The sequence below is a fragment of the Clinocottus analis genome, unplaced genomic scaffold (genome assembly GCF_023055335.1).
Source record: "Clinocottus analis isolate CAN_PGR_092001 unplaced genomic scaffold, fCliAna1.0.p SCAF_16, whole genome shotgun sequence".
NCBI lineage: Eukaryota > Metazoa > Chordata > Actinopteri > Perciformes > Cottidae > Clinocottus > Clinocottus analis.
In genome coordinates, this window is record NW_027175887.1 from 1997175 (window position 1) to 2015407 (window position 18233).

Consider the following 18233-nt stretch of genomic DNA (forward strand, 5'->3'; position numbering starts at 1 on the left):
CTGGTGTTTGCGTCACCCCCCCCCCCCCGCCCCCCCGCGCGTGTGCCCCCTCGTCACGCGCCCCGCCCCCCTCTCCCTCCTCAAGATGGCGTTAAACGGTCGGGCTGGTTTGTGACGGTTCCTTCCTGTGTGAGCATCGGTGTGCTCAATGCATGTCAATGGAGAGGGAACGTCAAGGTAAAAATCTTTAAATAATTGTCGTTTTGAGACTATTAACATCCAAAGCAGATGCCATGGACATCTGAGCAGTATTTGTCAGAATATCTTGGCCTGGAACTATGTTTTTGATTAACTGGCATGATCCCCAATTGCCGTCAGGTACTCTGTGTTCAGGCTTGATTAGCTATGATTAGCATGCTAAAACCCTAAACTAGGGTGAGCAGACGTGCTGTTTTTTTCCGGACATGTCCTCTTTTCGAGATCTAAAAAATGCGTCCGACAGGTATTCCAAAACGTCCGGGATTTTGCCTCGTTTGATATTTATGTTTCTCTGGGTCTTTCACAAACTACTTATTACGCTCTTATAAGTTTTGAAACGGTATCTTACGTTCACCTTCTTGCGCGAGCTCTGACGGTAGAGAGAACTGTCATTGGTCGACCGATCTCAGGGTTGCCAGATGCCGGACAAATATCCTCCAAATACAACCATTTTGAGCCTTTGGTACGCTACTTCTTCATCACCAATCTGGCAACACCAAGCCTTGTCACCTCCACTCGCGACGAATATCCTGTTACGCTCTAAAGAAACTAGTTCTGCATAAAACATCGCCGCATCAATAATCAACTGGAATTTCAGCGACAAACTTTTTTTTGTAGCTTAGCTAAAGATGACGTGGATGCTCGACTGTGGAGCGGGATGAAACAATAACGGGGCTCACCTCAAGGCCTGTAGTCTCCAAGCACTTTGCCTTAACTTCCCCTTCTTATGCTACGTCACGTGATATGCTAAGAGGCAGCCCTGCACATCCTGACTAAGTGCATTACTTTGGTTCAAAAGTATGAACATGAATGAGAACAGCCTGAATTGTGAGCCTCTTAGCATAGCAATAGTAGCATTTAGCTTAAAGCGCTATTACAGCCCTGCAGAGCCATCAGTCTGACTGTAACTCGCTGTGTGTTTGGAAAACGTGTTTTAGAGGTGGTGCATACGTGCAAAGTCGGTGTGACGACAATTCTCTCTGGTGGTTTTGCTTTGCTTCACAGGTAGAGATGCTGAGTATGAAGAAGACCGTGAGCCTGATGGCAACACAACACACATGATTCGGAGGAATCTACTCCATCAAAGTGTCTGCATACAAACACCTGTGAAACTCGCTGGACTGGAAGCTGTGTGAAAGCATCAAGAAGTGTTTTTTTTTTTTACGCTTTTCCAACTGGGAAAACAAAAACACTCTGGATTCTTTAGTCTACATTTCGGTCTGATGGTCATTTTTCACCGGCAGCGATGCCAATCCCAATGACGTCCAAATGCAGACACGGACGCCACTTCCAATCCCCGTACACCTAACGCGGCGAGACGCGCAGACAGCGTGACGGCACCCGCGCAGACAGGCGAGCGAGAGACTTCCAGAGGACCGAGACACGCCCTGGGGACAGTCACATGACCGGTGATCGATAGGAGCCATGTGTCTGCTGTAAAAAGATCCCTCTGCCCGACGCTCTGGCTGCTTTCTGCTTCCTTTCCATCGCTCCTTCGCTGACCCTCTGTGCTTGTTTTCTTTAACATTTCGTCATCATCATGCCAGCACAATTTAGGTTTGTCTCTGAAGGGTTCCTTTTTTCTTGCCAACTCGTCGTCGAAGGATTTTTCTTTTTCTTTTTTCTCGCTTCCTCTGATCTTCAATGAAGCGATTTTAATCATCCGTGGTCAATCTTTGGCCTACCGATGTAATCCCGCTCAAATACGTTTTCCACATCCAACAAAACATAACTCAAAACATAAATCAGCCAACTGAGTAACTAATCTTACATGTACACTACCATTTACCTCAATTTAACAGACCCGAGTTATCTCAGAGCAGGAATCACAAACACTTGGATGATACTTGAAATGAGAACCAAATTTATGCCACCCTCCAAATTTGGCGTATTAGAAACGGTAGTAAAGCATGGCGTCTCTCACCCCAAATCCTAACTTTGTGTGTGAGATAGTCGCATAATTGACAGTAAATCTGGGCCAGTGTGTTCTAAACCCAGAATAGGAGCGCTGATCCTGCATTACTCAGTAATTCATTCATAAGGATGAGAAAGGAAGACTTTCTGCAAAGACGGCACTCCTGTTCTCAGACGCCTGATACAGTGTGGACTCTATATCTTATAGTCAAATTAGGTCTGTTTCTTAATCTCCATGTAACAACGAACAAGCAATATTTGAATGTTCCTTTTTGACGTCTAAGCTGATGTAGTACGGCTGGGTGTTGTTTAGAAAGTAATGATGCCAATACCAGTACATGCAGTACTTGTTACGTCCTGTGTCTTCTGTGTGTCTTCCCTCTGTTTCCTGGTCGTCATCTCGTATGCGCCTCCATCACACACCGACATGACGGAGCCCTGAAGCCTTAAAAGTGTTGATACTATTTGGTACTGGGTCATCTCGGTCAGCACCTGAGGGTACACAACCTTTTTTTGCGCCACGGACCAGTTTTGTGTAAGAAAAAATATTTTCACGGACCGGCCTTCACGGTGTGGGCGATAAATATGACGTAATAAATTTATACGACCAGCATAAAGAAAATTATAAAGTGCAAAGACAGGATGTTGAAAATGAAGGCACGTTTTCAATGTTTTTTTGGGCGATCTGGGTATACTCTCAACACCGAGTTGAAATTGACTTTTACGTTTTTATTTTTGGGGTAACGTATCACGGTATCAAGTCATTTTTCAAAATAAAAAAAGCTTTCCGACCTTTATTTTTGTAAATAATGTTCATTAGTTCTCTCTTCGGGCCCAGTACCAAGAGACCCACGGACGCTAACAGGCCGCAACCCGGTGGTTGGGAACCGCTGCCTTTAGGGTATCGACACCTTGAAAAGGTACCGACACCCAGCCCTAACAAAAAAGGTGCGTTGCAATGGGCTGAGAGCTTTGAGTCAGCTGTGTCAACAGCAGTGCTGGGACAATAGAGTTTAATGCCTGACCTATAGATTGAATCTGTTTCTGGGGTAAAAGCCATTACGGACACAATTCACAAGAGGCATTTGGAGGTAATTGAAAACAGAAACACTGCCTTTCAAGGGCTGATGGATCAGCAAATGGGATAAATACAAGGCTCACAAACACTGCTGGCAATGCTTGTTAGCAATAGTCTTTTGTATTGTATCCAACTGTTAGTGCTATTGTAAACAAGACTAGGATGCTGCTGCCACGCTAGCAGCACTCAGGCACAGCAGAGGACGGCACTAAAAGAAAAGTCAGAGGATCACCAAAGTTATTTTAATTCGCCCCGAGGGGGAATACGTAGGATATGTTAGATAATCTTAGTCTGGACCAAAGTTGTGGAACAAGCGATGCTGCCCCCCTCCACCCCCTCCTCTCAGGAGCTAGCATGGCTAAATTACACACAAAAATCCGTTTTATTTGTCCTTTGCAAATGCCTAAATGGGAGTTTAACGAGGTTAAGTGGTGCTGATACGTACGGCTGTGAGGCATCACACAGTGGAAAATCCACTCAAGGTCGAAACTGTTGTTTTAGTGGAAGAGTATTAGTTTAGCTAGCGGGCGTCTGGAAGTTGTTCAGAACAATTTAGCACTTCTATATGAAATAAAACAAATGAAACTCAACAAGTTTTTCTTTAGGAGACAGTGTTGAGTGAAATAGGGTCAAATACAACGCAACACGTCTTAGCATCCACCGGCTGCATTGCCATGGTATCTCGTATGAATATTCAAGAACCCCAGAGGAAGACGCAAAATTATTCTGGTGACCTCGCGACCTTTCCCCGTCAGGTGATTTCTCCTGGACCAATATACTTTGCTGTCTCTAATTGCAGAGATTCTTTGAATTTGCCTGTGCTTGACTGTAAAGTGGGACATCGCTGGAGGACCAAACATGTGATTCCCTCTTTCCTCTTTACTGTCCGTGCTGCTTAGCATCAGCCGGGCATAATAGCACCACAGACGTGTTCTTAAAGCGAATGAACGAGGGGTCAACTGCTGCCTTCGGGTTCACACTGGACTGGGAAGAGCGGAGGGCACGACACTTGTCGCTGCGCCCGGACAAAAACACACAAGTTCATAACAATGAACCTCCTAGTCTGCATGTGAGTGGAGTGTTGAGTGTTATTGATCTTAATGTTTGCAGTGAGTGAACCTTGAGGTCCAGATGAAGTCCGATGCAAAGCTTCCTGTATTTAAACATTTGTAGAACTCGTCCTGCTTCATCTTTTGCAAACTGCTCTAGTGTGATTCATGCGCCCATGTGCATTTCTATAGCTGTCATGGAAACACACAACATAACACAAGGTTATACTTTGACCATGTACTTAACTTCATTAAAGAATAAAGCATGATCTATATATAAGCCCCATGATCTAACCCTCTGGGGTTTGCAGTAATTTTCTCGATTTTGCATAATTTCTTAAATTCACTTTTTAAAGTCCTTTGCATGTGATACATATCCATGTGTTTTACATCTAAAAATGTCTCAGCTCTCTATATAATGAGGCACCATTGTCCTAAGGCACAAGTGTAAAGTGATATTATGGCCCTAAAGCTGAAAAATTGATAGTCGATTTTGGACATTCTTCATATCTCTTATGAAAGAATAACTTTACTCATGTGGTCGAAGTGTTTTGTTGCTAGAAATAAGTCTGAATAATATTACTACTTATTATAGGCTATCTCTGGTAGAGGCGGTGACCTGTCAATCACAGTAAGCCCGCCCTAAAGCATCCCCTGCTTTATGGCCTGTTTGACTCTAAATGGACCATAATTTACAAAATGAACATCCTGCTGTTTACAATGTTTACTGAGGAAAATAAATCAAGAGAGAAGTAGAGTCACTTTCTCATGAACTTCTATTAAATCTGACTTCTTTTTTGCAGCGACAGGAGTTGCCCCCTGCTGGTCAGGAGACAGATTGCAGGTTTGTCGACACTCCCGCTTTCTTTGTCAGAACCGCAGGAGGCCGTCTGATATAATTGGAGGAGGCCCAGATTAAAGTGAAGTTAGTTTAAAATGTCAATGGGAGGGAAGAAAAAAGAAGAAGAATTGGCCCATCTGCAGGCACTTCTAACTACAAGGTGCCATGTTGGCTCATATCAATACGGGGAAAAGTCATGAAAAGAGGATGAATCTCGCTGAAAGTCTGACTATCAATCTTAAAACAGGGTGTTGACGCCAGGAACTCTGTTCTCATCCCCTTCCCCGTTCACGTCCACACTTCCTAGAGGACGAGATCTACGTCAGGCGGACCCTGGCGGCCACACAGATGCAGGAGTAATTTGGGCGTTAGTATGTAGGTTATGAGATGGCCTACATTCATAGTCACTGATATGTGCAGTAAATATGGTGAAGTGCAGCTACACCGCTGTCTACCGGCTGGAGAGGACCGGCCTTGTGTTCGGCTTTGGGGCAGTAGACTGTGAGGTGATTGAGAGGGGACAGATAACGCGATGATGTCACGCCTCCTGGTTTTTGATGTCAAAAAGACATATCTATATGGATCCATATTGTCCTGTGTCTTCCCTGTATTCATCCCAGCCGTTGCAGAATTGTGAGCGCCACAGCTGAAATTTCGCACGATCATAAATATCCTCTGTTCTCGTGTTTCACAGAGGGCTTTAGCTTTTTTTTGTTTTGCCTCTCCACAAACACGGACCGGAGCAGAGGAGAGTCTGGCGAGGTGAAGGTAGCCGGTCACAGCCGGTGTTCGGTTGTGAACGACGAGCTAAACGCGCTAACGGTTTCTGTGTTTCGGGGGGTTTTTTCTAGCTAAGCTAGACCAGAGAATATTCGGTTCAAAGAGATTGGTGATGCTGAAAGTTACATTATGTTTAATGCGTTTAAATTTGCAATGAGCACTGTGCCAGACTGCAATCCCAAAGAAGAGGGGTTTAAACGCTACATCGCTTGTCAGCAATCGGGTCATACGGTAACTGAGGAGGCAACTTGGCCGTGTGCGCTCTGATTAATTTGGCATCCACTCATAATTTTGTTGGAATGAAAACTCGACTCCCGCCGTTGTTCTTAGTCACCGTTTAGGAAGACGGAGACAGCGTGAGTAACAGGCGACCCGGCTTCAAAAGTGACATGTTTTCACTGTAAATAAAGTGCTGCGCGGCGGCTGCAATGAGTGCAGATGTGGATTTCAAAAAGTAAATGGAAAACATTATATCTGGGAAATTAACTGATAAAGACGCTTTAAAATGTTACGTTTGAGTTTGGTGTCGCGGCCCCAAAGCAGCGCGCCTCAGGGGAACACTGCCGTTTCATTTATTGATTAACTTTGCACATTACACTGCGTGTGCTATGAAGTGTATTCTCTTGTGGTCCTCCTTCTAATTGCCAAGGCTTCGCTGTGAATTGCGCTGCTCTGTGTAGTGTGTGTGTGTTTTTTTTTGCTGAGTGTGACGAATGACTTGGTGGCCTCTCTTCGAGTGCAGACCTTCGGGCATCACTGGGATGACTGTACTGAACAGACGATGACCTCATCTCACACGCATACACAAACACACACAAACACACACGGTTCAGGCATAAGGCTCACCCACCATCAGTGTGCAGTTTCCACTTTGATCACCCAAAAGCCAACAAATAACTGTTATTTACATCAAGTTTACACACACACACACACACACACACACATCATTATGTGTTAGCCTCTCTGGCCTCCACTGTAGGAGGAAGGAAAACAAGACCTACAAGCCGAATAACAACATCCTAAAATGACACCGGGAACTTGAAATGAGCACTATTTGATGACTGTGACTGAATAGAATCATATCGCTGCAATTTCAAAAGAATAGTTTGACATTTTGGGAAGTACTTTTATTCACGTTCTTGCTGAGTGTGAGATGAAAAGTTTGATACCACACATGTCTGTGTGGTTAAAAATGAAGCTACGGACTGCGTCTTGCTAGCTTAGCTTTGCATAACAATCGGCAACAGAGAGTAAAAGCTAGTCAAGGTTTGCCCCAACGTTTACAAATCTTAATTTTTTTGCAAGAATTGAACGAGAAATATGTTTATTAATGAGCTTTAAAGGAGCAGGTGGATGAATCTTGTTTCTTTTAAACTGAGGCCAGCTAGCAGTTTTCAGCTATGCTAAGCTAGCACGCTGCAACTAGATCTTTGCTGTACAAGAGTTATTCTTCTCATTTCAGTCGAAGCGTGAAAGCGTATCAGTCTATATAAGACTTTATTTCCCAAAATGTCAATCTTTCTCTTTTTTGCTTCCAGCAGATAACGGTCATCGCAATATGGTTGACATAGTTCCTTTGAGACGAGCACCATTGTTCCAGCGGGCGAGGACGCTGTCATTAAACAGGAACTGGAAAATTGTACGGTAACCGTGGAAGAAGGCACGAAATGGAAAGAAAATTTAACAACACCGACAGAAAATGTGTGAAATCAGTAGAGAGCGACGACCAAAAGGCGAAGAAGAGGAGGAGGGAAGAAAAGAAAGAAGAAAACTGCGCTGCGGGCGATGTTGAGTGGAATGAAAATGAGAAGGGAGGTGACAAATTCATCACACGTGTGGCAGTGATCATGGCCAGGAATAAGCCAGCGCTGGATCGGAAAACAGACTCAGAGCTGCAGGGTTTTACCACGACGACAACAACAACAAACACAACTCACTCGGCTGGTTCACACTCCCACTCCCCCCCCCCCCCCCCTTTCACCCTCTCATCATCACATTCTCCATTTCCCTCCACTCTGTTATTCACCTAATATCGATATAACCGCCTCTATCTCGACTCTCCATCCCTCCTTCTCCTCCTCGCTCCCCGTCCCTCCATTGTAACCTGCCGGCGTGGGCTCGGGCTATTATGGAATATTGTGATTTGCTTGCTGCATTTAGACTGTTGAGAGGAGGAGAGGGGGAGGTGAAATAGAGAGATACAGAGCGGTGGAAAGACAAAGATAGATGGAGTGAGATTAAAAAAGAGGGAAAAAAATAACATGTACGACCTTTCGCGTAAAGCTTAGTTATGCTTGGGGGGCGTTAATAACACGGAACACAGTGTGTGTGTACGTGTGTGTGTGTACGTGTGTGGTGTGTGTGTGTGTGTGTGTGTGTGTGTGTAGTGATTCGTCTGGCCTAGCAAAGCTGCAGTAAAACTGGCCCTACGCAATAAAAGGGCAAGGGCTGGGAGGAGAAGAGAGGAGAGAGGGGAGGAGAGAAGAGGAGAGGAGAGGAGAAGAGAGGAGAGAGGAGGAGAGGAGAGAGGAGGAGAGGAGAGGAGAGGAGAGGGGAGAGAGGAGAGGAGAGAAGGGAGGAGAGAAGAGGAGAGGAGAGGAGAAGGGAGAGGAGAGGGGAGAGGGGAGGGGAGGAGAAGAGAGGAGAGGAAAGAAGAGAGGAGAGGAAAAAAGAGAGGAGAGGAGAGGAGAGGGGAGTGGAGAGGGGAGGAGAGGAGAAGAGAGGAGAGGAGAGGAGAGGAGAGAGGAGCTGTTGTGTCCCAGTTTCACTTTGACCTCTATCCGTCGGTCCGTCCCTCTTCTCCCTGATGACACCACACACATTATGAGAAGCTCCAGGAGGCCTTTCGATGCCTGGGACTGTCAGTGAGCTGTTTCCCCAGCGGCACTCAGCCTCTCTGGGCATGACTCATAATGAACACCCTCCTCCCCCCCTACACACCACCACCTCTCCTCCTCCTCCTCCTCTTCAACCAAGAGTCCTCCACTCTCCCATCCTCCATGCCGCTCTAATCATGCCCTCTTCTCCTCTTTCTAATCCTCTCCTCTCTCTGTTTCTTTCTCTTCCGGTCCTGCTTTGCTGTCTCTCCTGTATACTCCTTCTTTTCCTCTCCCCCCTATTCTTGCCCTCCATCCCTGTTGGCCTCCCATCTCTTGGTTGCATTATCGCCTCCCCCTCTCTCTCATCCTCTTACTCCCCTTCCGAGCAGTGCTGCGTTATCTCCCGCTTTCAGGCTGAAAGTTGGCTCTGGAAAACAGCCAGCACCACTGGGTGTGTACACACACACACACACACACACACACACACACACATACACACACACACATACACACACACAAAACAATTCAAACATAATATGATGCAAACATGACCTATAGCACTGAAGCATGCTCACACAACACGCGTGCCGTGCCCAGCCCCTCCCAGCTTAGCGTTCCCGCGTGGTAGCTAACGGTGGCGGATTTACAACCTGAACTAGTAGAAATTGTGAAATAATGAGTCTTTTATATCAGAGATTCGTAGACAAACACAGGCTCGTTTCCAGTTGAGGACCGTGGTTTTTTTTGTCACTGGTGAAAATTGTAATATTTGTGTGAAATATTTTTGTAGTAGGTTTTGTTTTATATGTGAGCGCGTCTCAAAATGCAGAAATTCTAGCTAACGTGGTTTACTTCTGGGCATTTCTCGCACACAAAAGCTTTAGCTTGTACACTTGTTGATATTTTCCTAAAGTAAGTTTTTACTTCTCTGCAAGAGAAAGGACTTTCAGGCGGAAGACATAACACATGTTTTGGCAAATGTGACACTAATTTGGGTAATGTTGCTGGTTTTACCGGCTTCCCCAATTTGCATGCAGCGCAGGACAGCGTTGCTAACATTAGCCTAAACTCTGCTATGGTAACCTTCGGGATTAGCTTCCACACAGCGGTATATGACATGCTCTTTGGCTGGGAATAACGCTAGGTTACTCCTATACAAAGCTAGTTAGCCAGACATGCTAACAAATGTATATGTTTAGTCAGTTAAATGGAGATCTTGAGTTTTTAGTTTTAGAGAAAGCTGTTCTAAACCCTTTGACTGTCACGTGTCTCTGTTATTGCAGCACCTAACAGACTGTACATGTCTGAGTGTGTGGGGAAATCCAAATGTCTTCACGGTTGCTAAGTTGTGATTGGGCAATCGCTGTTCAGGGCATGGGGTGAGCGAACGGTCAATTAGGGAAATGTGCACGCATAAAACACACACACACACACACACACACACACACACGCCCATTCACTTACACGTGACGTTGACATCAGAGGCCCCTGAACTATCAGAGCGTTGAATTCAGCAGAGAGGGACTCTCAAATCTGACTCCTAATATAGCTCATGATCTAGGCTAGGAGCACTGATTCAACACTGGAGTGTGTGAGTGAGTGTGTGTGTGAGTGAGTGTGTGTGTGTGTGTGTGTGTGTGTAAAATTGAGTCCCTGTGCTTTGTTTCTCCGATTATTATTGTGCAGATCAATTACCTAGCTGTAAATTAACCGGCCGCTACTCCCCCATGATTATCAAAGACGCAAATGACAGCCGCGCCTGTGCGTGCAGGGGTCATATTGATTCTTCCTAGCGTCAAATTAATCAAATGTTTTACCATTGCACTTGGATAATTGAGCGGGTTATTGAAGTTGAATGAATCAGTCAGCAGCGTGGGACAGGAAAAGAAGATGTTTTCCAAAGTGAGCCATTAAGTCTAATGAGGGTTTGGACTTACCAAACCTTACCTCACATGACTAAATGTAAGTCATGTCAGGTAGCACTATAGAGCTATATTTCAATTCTTTTACATTTTGAAGTTGCCTTGGCTCACATCTTTACATCGATAGATAGATCGATAGATAGATAGATAGATAGAGAGACCAAAATGTATTGACACAGTAACCAACTAAAGGGTCCTGGGCCAAAGAAAATCAGCCATGGGCCCCCAGTTGACCCCCTCTTGTTCCTCCTAGTCTGTGAACAGTGAATGTGTCCTGTTTAAAGGCCCGCCCTGCTCACCGCCCATAGCAGATTAGACACAGCCGACAGTCCATTTTCATTTTGCACAGAATTTGTGCAGGAACCTGACCCCGCCCACGACGTGGTGTATTTTATTTTACTTGTTTATCAAAATAGTTGCCGTGATGACCTTATTAACAAAAATGTATATATTTTACATATATGAGATAATACAAATATTTGTAGAAGGTAGTTGCCACACAGTGAACCGATGAGACCCCTTAGGTTGGTCATGCTTCTCGTAAATCACTTTGAGGAGACGGGAGGTGATAGATTATGTAAAAGCGAAATAACAACACTAAGGAATCAACGAACAACAGTTGACCTGAATATTTGAATATGAAAATAACCTTCTAGGTTTGAAAAGAAAGAAAAAAGCATCCCAAAATAGCCTGTGTCTGGCGTTACAATTAACAGAAAATGTGGGAGAACGAGCGAGTGAGAGAGCAGGAGGAAGGCCAAGTTCAGGAGGGCTTTGATGCAAGATGGTGCCTCCGTCTCAGTGTAAATGTCAGGTTCTCTAACGGAGAACGCCCAGGGAGAAAAGCCTTAGCCCGCCTGTGTTGTGATGAGCAGTACTTGCAACACTCACACACACACACACACACACACACACACACATATACCGTGAGGTCCTGGTATGGATCTATTCCAGTTGACTACTAGTACACACACACACACACATGCGCACACACACAGCAGGGCTATTTCCGTCTGACTGCTGGGAAAAGAGGAAGGAAGAAGGGATGAAGGAGGACATGAATGAAAGGAGGAGAGGGCAGAAGAAGACGAGAGAAGTCGGAGTGGAGATGAAAGTCTGTCGCCAACTGATCAGCTCGATAGCGATGCTTTATTGAAGCTGCTAACGCGCTACGCGCAAACGTCAATAAGTCAATATCGCAAGTGTCTTCGGGATTATTTGAATTACGGCGCATTGAGTGTGACGAACTGTATGAGGAGGAAGAACGCAGGAGAGAGTCACAGAGACGAGCAGGGAGACTTCGTAGGGACGCGTGTCTGCAGTCATGCTAGCAGCTCCGCTAGGTTGTAATGCTAACTCCGACAACGCGCGAACACGTTCACAATGACGATGCTAACATGCAGATTGTCACAGAGCTTAGTTTAGTTGTTTGTGAGCATGCTAACATATGCTACCTAGCTCAAAACACAAAGTACAGCTGAGTCTGGGAAGAAAAAACATTGAAGGAGAAAAAGGAGCTCAAGTAACTAATGTTATCTTGTTTTTCACTCTCGACGCTCAGAGCAGCCATCTTGGATTTGGGTTGTTGGGGTTTATTCGACCTTCCAGTTGAAGTCCAACACATTGCTGGACAGCAGCATTGATGGAAGGAGGAGGCTCGTGCCCCGCTCTCTGATTCCTAATCATAAAAATATATTTAACTAAACAAGTGTTTTGATCCTAATCAGCGCTTGGTCAAAAAACAAGGAATATGTGATTAAGGAGACGTAATTACTGAATGAAAACCGTATTTCTACAGAAGGAAAGAGGCTCAGGACGGCTGAGAGGCTCTCTGCGGTTGCGGCTGATGGAATTAATGACGAGGAATTGACTTTATACTGAATCTATGTGGATGGCAGGTAGTGTGATTTAGTGTGGAGTCCGCTTCAGCAGCAGCAGCGGATTAAAATGGAAGCAGATGAGAAAACAGGAAGTAGACTTCTAAAAAAAAAAAGAAGCTAATAAAACATTCTGGGGAACGGGGGAAGACATGAGAGAGCAAACAAAACAGGTCAAGAGTTTGATGTGCTCCTCTGAAATCTTTTAACGACACACCCTGATTTCTCTCTCTCACACACACACACACACGCACACACACAGACACACACACACACACACACACATCCATTACAGAACAAGGGGATAGATTTACAATCACAGGAAGCCAATCCCACAGACACAGACCCACCAATCCTCCCTGGTCTGAACCTGATCCAACAGACAGAAGTCTATAAGCCGACCGCTCTCTCTCTCTCTCTCTCTCTCTCTCTCTCTCTCTCTCAATGCAAAAAGAAAGGAATATGTAAAACATGCTGAGTTTTCTTCTCACACCAATTTGAACCAATCCCTTGTCTCAAGGGTCTGTTGATTGTATTTGCAAAAACACGACATGAATATGAATGTAAAGTAAGGAATGCTGAAAGAATATTACATTTAGGAAGTTGCCTTTGCTGGTCTTAGGAGGAGAGGAGAGGAGAGGAGAGGAGAGGAGAGGAGGCTGTGATAGGCTCTGAGCAGACTGTATGTAGAGTCCATTGGGGCATGTAATGAACCGATATCATGCAGCGTCAGCAGCGCCCCCTGATTCACGACTATAGATCAGCCCTCAGAGAGAGTTACACGTCAACTCACGCGGTTGGAGGAAGGAGAGAAAGAAACGAAGGAAGGAGCAGAGGTTGGGTTCCTCCTCGGCGACCCGGGAGAGAACTGTGAACTGTTTTGTAGCACGAGGACCGTTCACACGACTCCCTGACTCACGGTGACAGCGTCGAAGACGGTTTCGGTGTCTTTGTCTCCCCCTGTGGTGACGAGCGGTAGTGAAACATCCTCGCTCCCAACTCGCCAGATGCCGACACACCGTCAGCTCCGCTTTGGAGTCGGCGTGTCAGATGCGGCTCGCAGTGTCTTTTTAAAATAAACCTAAACGTCGGTTTACTTTAGTTTCAGGTTAATTGTAGCATGCTACTTGTTAGCTTCCGGGAACAGATCGTGGTTTGAGTTATATTAAGTGTGTTTGTTACTTATGTGGGGCTGTGAAGTATGTAAGTCACAAAAAATGTCAAATTAAGTGAAAAAGTAAACAAATGAAACGTCATTATGACCTTTAAGAAGAGATCCTGAAGCCTGAATTCACTTTTAGGACGATGCTCTGTACTTTATTCATGTGTTTCGGCCTCGGCACAAGATGAAGATGAATCGCTGAATGTCTCTTTAGAATTTCGGCGCAGTGAAAGTTAAGAAAGCCGGCTTTTTTAAAACTGATATCCTGAGTTTTAAAGAGCTTGCGGGACTTTGAAACCCGGCTCCCCGAGTGCTCTGGTTCTTTCATGCTGCTTCTCTCTCTCTGGATCGTCCACCTATCAAATGTCTCTTTGTAACCTCGCCTATTCACCCACACACACAACCAATGGAAAGCTTGAGACTGCTCCACTGACAGCGAGAGAGAGAGATTGTGTGTGTGTGTGTGTGTGTGTGTGTGTGTGTGTGTGTGTGTGTGTGTGTGTGTGTGTGTGTGTGTGTGTGTGTGATTGTCATAACAGAATGGTCAATTGCTTTTTTTGTGTGTGTGTGCAGAGAATGCACCGGAGAGTTTGGCAAAACTAATTGCACTCCGTGTGTGTGTGTGTGTGTGTGTGTGTGTGTGTGTGTGTGTGTGTGTGAGACACATGAAGGGACGCTTTGAGGACTCTGGCCTTGTGTATGTGGTGGAGTTCCACGGAGAACAATAGCCTCATTGTACCTGCGTCTGCAGCTCCTGTCTGTCTGGTGTCGATAGAGCAGCTCTGCACCGAGCCTGTTCGTCTCTGCACGACGGAGCATTTTAACAATTGAAAACAAACAAACATATATTTACTTCAAGATGCTGAAGTTCAAAACGTGTCATGTACATCACATTTCATGTGCAACCATGAGTTGTTGCAATCTTGAGTTGCGATGCTTCACGTCCTCTCTGCGTGTGTTATGAGCCTGGAGAGGAGATCATGCGTTCGGTCACGCGCGTGTGTGTGTCTGTCCGTCCACGACTAATCTCCCACACCGCTGGACCCGTCTGATAGTTTTTGTGCTCATTCATGACTGTGAGCTCGAGGACTTCTTGTGGTTGGAGGTGATTCACACAATTTTGTAAAAAGCTATTTTATTATTGACTGATTTATTCCATCGCTGACTGCTGACTCGTCACTCACAGGGACCTGGAACTGCTGTAGCAGCAAAAAGGCCTTTTTACTGCAATCGGCTCGGCTAAGAACAAGCATGACCTCGTCTGTTGAAGGACACGTTGCGGCCCAGGAGTTCTGGTTTCTAACAAACAGGTGATTATTTCCCTGCTTCTGTTATCTTGACTGTAAGGGAGCCCGGAGGGACAATTGAGTGAGCTGCAAGTTGCTGTTTGTGAGGGGAGAGGGAGACATGCTAGTATTCATAGGATTCCTCTCCTCTGTCATTTATCCATTTGCCCAGAGGCAGAGTCCTCCTGTAGTTTTCCTGTAGGAGCCTCCCCCCCTCTCCTCCCTCCTCTTCCTCCCTCCTCCGGGTTCCCCGCAGAGTTTCACGGCCTCACCTGAAGAAGAAGAAAAAGATAACATCTGCAGCGGGAGGTGGCATTCTTACGCCGTACCCGCCCTCGGCCGGCTCCTCACAGTGTGAGGGAGTGCAGCGGTGGCTCGATGCCGAGGTCCCGTCAGGTCACTGAAGCGCCTCGCGGAGGGAAACCTCTTCTCGGCTGCTTTTATCTGCCGTGTCTGCGGCGGCTTTGTGGACCAGCTCACTGTATTTTGTGTCACCGCCGCGTCCTCGCCGACTATTCATCAGCTGAACCCGAAGCCGCTGAGGTTCTGTCGATCTTTCTTTATCGATGCTTCTACTGAGTTTTGAAATGAATTCATATGCGGAGCGGAAGCTGATGAAACTATTAAGAAGAAGAAAATGAAACAGGAAATGAAGGTTTCGATAGTGAATACAACGTTCCTCGTCTTATTAGTCTAGAAAATGTCAAAATAATTGCGAGAAGAAACAAAATCCCAGAGCTCAAAGTGACATTTTCAAATTGTTTTGTCCACTTCAACCTCTGAAATTACATGAATATCACATCTGCGATGCAAACCCTCAACTCTGCGGACGAGCGATCAATGTCTGTTGTCTGTTGTCATTCAGTTTACAGACTTATCGATGAATGGACTCGGCCCTTCTGTCCAGTATGAGCTGAAGAATTCGTCTTGAGTCAATCTGATCATGCCGCGCCGCAAACTAAGTCAAACAAGTTTTCCCTTCTGCAGCATCCTCCCCTCCATCATGTTGGCTCTCGGCCCTGCAACCATAGTAGCTGCAGGGGGGGCGGGGGGGGTTCCCCCCCTGGGGAGACTGAAGGGTGAGGGGTGCAGAGAAAGAGGAGAGAAGAAAGAACTGGAAAAGAGATGATGCAGCCAGAAGATAAAAGCATTGAGATCAAGAGTGATTGGGAAAGAAAAAGCAGGGTGAAAAAAGCGTGTGAAAGAGAATTTCTCCTCCCCCGAATCCCACGAGAGTTAAGCGAGAGGTTTGGATGAACGAGAGATGAGAGGAGGGGTGGGAGGAGAGGAAGACACGAGGAAGAGCGGGATGAGAGTCAAACTGGCAAATGAGGCGAGCGACGGGAAGGGAGAGGCCGGACGTGGGTTGTGTGCGGAGAGAGAGAGAGAAAGAGAGAGAGAGAGAGAGAGAGAGAGAGAGAGGTAGAGGTGAACAGGGGATGGGTGTGTGATGAAAGGGATGAAAAGAGGGATGTATGAAGGGGTGAATGAAAGAATGGGGCGAGAGGAAAGATGAGAAGGGGGAACGAGAGCAAAAGGGAAGCGAGTGAAAAAAAGATGATGAAGAAGAAAAAAAAAGGCATGAGAAGAAAGATGGCGATGAAGATGATGGAGATAACAATTGTCATCCGAGAGAATGTATGATAGCCAGTGGTCTGCTCGGCTAATCCGTACTGTCAGATTATAGTGTAATCCCACGATAAAACACACACACACACACACACACACACACACACGGTTTTTAGACTGGACCCCACGGTGCTGAATCGAAAAATATGAATCGGTGATCGGAGAAATTTACCCGAACCCAGCACTGTGTGCTTGTTGCTATGGCAATGGCTCGAGGAAGAGAAAGAGAGAGAGAGAGAGAGAGAGAGAGAGAGAGAGAGAGAGAGAGAGAGAGAGAGAGAGAGAGAGAGAGAAACAGAGAAAAGATAAGATGAGGAGGGGGGAGGGATGGAAAAAAGTAAAACCCACAACCAGGTTTAGCACCAGTCTCTCACACACACACACACACACACACACACACACACACACACACACACACACACACACACACACATACATGTTCTGCATGTGTTGAGCAGCTGCATGCGACCTTCCCATTAGCCAGCACGCTCTAACAAACAAAGGTGCTCATTGGCTCAGCCGGGTGCTGCTGCTCATCGCCCATTGGCTGACGCGGCCGCAAAATGGCCGCCCAATTGGCCCCAGATGACACTCGCCTGCTGCAACGGCCCCATCAGAAGGAGGGGAGTTGCCCATCATGGATGTTGGTGCGGTCCTAAACAAACACACATGGCGTGTGAACTTTAACATGTGATGTACTAAAGCACCGAGTCAACCATTGTGGAGTTTCTTGTCTCCTGGTTTTAAGTCTCCTCTGGCTGGAACGAAAGAAGTCTGGTTGTATAGAAGTCTCTGAGAAAATGACTCTTGATTTGTTTCCTCTGTAAACTTTGTAAACATGAGTTTCACTCTCGAGCTTCAAGTCTTGATGTTCATTTAGTAAATTATAATTATTTTACTGTCAAATAGACCATAAAACATGCTTTAGGGCGGGCTTATTGTGATTGACAGGTCGATACCACGGCGTTGTCCGGTTACGGTGTTGAACTGTAATCCTTTCACAGTGTGTTTGGATTTCATGAGGGGTTATTGTAACAAGTTGGCTGCGTAAAAATGTTGGCAAAGATGGAGACGGACCAAATGTTGAACTCAAGGCAGTCATCAAAGTCAGAAATATATATTTTATTATTATTTTATTCATGTTTCCTCTGAGTTGTTTTTTGGGGGGTAATAGTTGTTGAGAGATGTTAATCTGGACCAAAGTAGTGGACTGACCAACATCACACAAAAACTAACACACACACATCCAGTAAGTCTTCATACAATAGAGGTCGTTGTTTAGACAAATGCATGTAAAAACTGTTCTCACTCCCAAATACAGGAGCTTGGTTGCCGTAGTCATGGTGGAGTAAACAAAGTCAGATGGCGTAATATAATAAGTCCATATAAAAAACGAGGACTTTCACCCAACAGACATTTTTTTACTGACATAAGTTACGTAACATTACGTAACGTTGTTTTTCCATTTAATTTGAGCCCTGCGACCTTTTCCTAAACCCGCCTGCGTTGTTCCTGTGAACTCAGGAGAGTATTTTGAAAAGCGGGTGCACGAAAGTCGCTGAAACCGCCACGTCTGAAGCGGACGACAGCGATCACGAGGAGCGACTCAGTCCGAAGCTTCGAGGGCCCACAGAGCGAGCTGCCGCATTTTGTGTTGGTTAAAACACACATGCGCGGA

At 45.7% G+C, this 18233-nt stretch overlaps 1 protein-coding gene and 1 long non-coding RNA gene across 8 annotated transcripts in view; one reads left to right on the forward strand and one right to left on the reverse strand.

Annotated features, from left to right (window-relative positions):
• Window positions 1–18233, reverse strand: part of caskin1 (CASK interacting protein 1) — an 85419-nt gene that overhangs the window by 53792 nt on the left and 13394 nt on the right. The gene's annotated exons all lie outside the window — the stretch shown is intronic.
• Window positions 54–2909, forward strand: LOC137786953 (uncharacterized). The gene is made up of 2 exons (XR_011077607.1): window positions 54–177; window positions 1204–2909. It is a non-coding gene; the product is annotated as an uncharacterized lncRNA (long non-coding RNA).